This window comes from Microcaecilia unicolor, chromosome 9 (genome assembly GCF_901765095.1).
Source record: "Microcaecilia unicolor chromosome 9, aMicUni1.1, whole genome shotgun sequence".
Lineage (NCBI taxonomy): Eukaryota > Metazoa > Chordata > Amphibia > Gymnophiona > Siphonopidae > Microcaecilia > Microcaecilia unicolor.
In genome coordinates this window covers 189,105,222-189,106,327 of record NC_044039.1, presented here as the reverse complement: position 1 = coordinate 189,106,327, position 1,106 = coordinate 189,105,222, and positions in this window count along the sequence as shown.

The window sequence follows — 1,106 nt, the reverse complement described above, 5'->3', positions numbered from 1 at the left end:
CATGGTGGTCAAGTGGGACCCCTGGCCATGTCCCCCCCCCCCCCCCCAAGACTGGTCCTGTTGGTCTAGCAGTGTCCACCCCCCCCCCCCCCCCCCTTCATGGACAAATCCTAGTCCCTGCTGCTTTCAAATTGCAGCACCTTGGGATGACTGGGTAGAACTTAACCATATAAAGGGAGTTTCTTCCTTATGTGTAGTAAACAAACCTACTGCATCCCAGGATGCACTAGGAAGGGCACTGCCATTTTGATGGCATGCCCAGCAGGAGGAGGGCCTAGAACTCTAAGGTCAGCGCGGGGGTGGCTACTGCTAGGCCAGTCTGTGGGATAGATGGGTGGGTGCATGGCCACAGGTCCCACTAGACCACCATGGTTTTATTTAGAGGTGGGAGGGGTCTGGGGTCAACTGGCCTACAAGTCAGAGTTCCCTATTTGTCCCCTGCTCAAAACACAACCTTAACACCAGCTCTGAGCTAGAGTAGGAGTTGCTGGGGGATGAGTGCCTGTGTTTGGCATGCCAGAGGCCCACTTTTGCATGCACCCACAGCAGGCAAGCATAGTGTTTCATGCACTTGATAGCTCCAAGCATTTGGCAGGAGCAAATATGGGCACTGGTCCAGCTCTAATGTCCTCTAGCACCTGCATTTGCTTCTGCGCATTGGGACCTGAAATTGCCAAGATAATGCAGTCAGCCAGCAAGATGATCACTGCTGGCTGAACACTAGGAAGAGAGTTGAAATGAGCTAGAGGTACAACAGATGCATCTGAAGGGTGCAAGACCATCAATGGGCACAGATAACCTGAAAGTCAGGAGCCCTAGGTGCATATTACTGACCCATGTCATGAAGCAGAGTTCCAAACACTGAACAGGCCACATACCTAACTGAAAAGCTCAGACAACTTGTTATATGGTATGTCACAAGACATTATGGCTTCCCCCTTTGTATAGTACCTAGTTCTACATAACAAACCTCTACAGATCACATTAAATTCCCTTCAACTCAGAAATCTACCCGACATAAGGTTACTTTAACAGCTGATTTAAGGAATTTTCTAGTTTTCAGATTCTCCATATTAGTAAATACCATGTTTCATTGACCACCACAC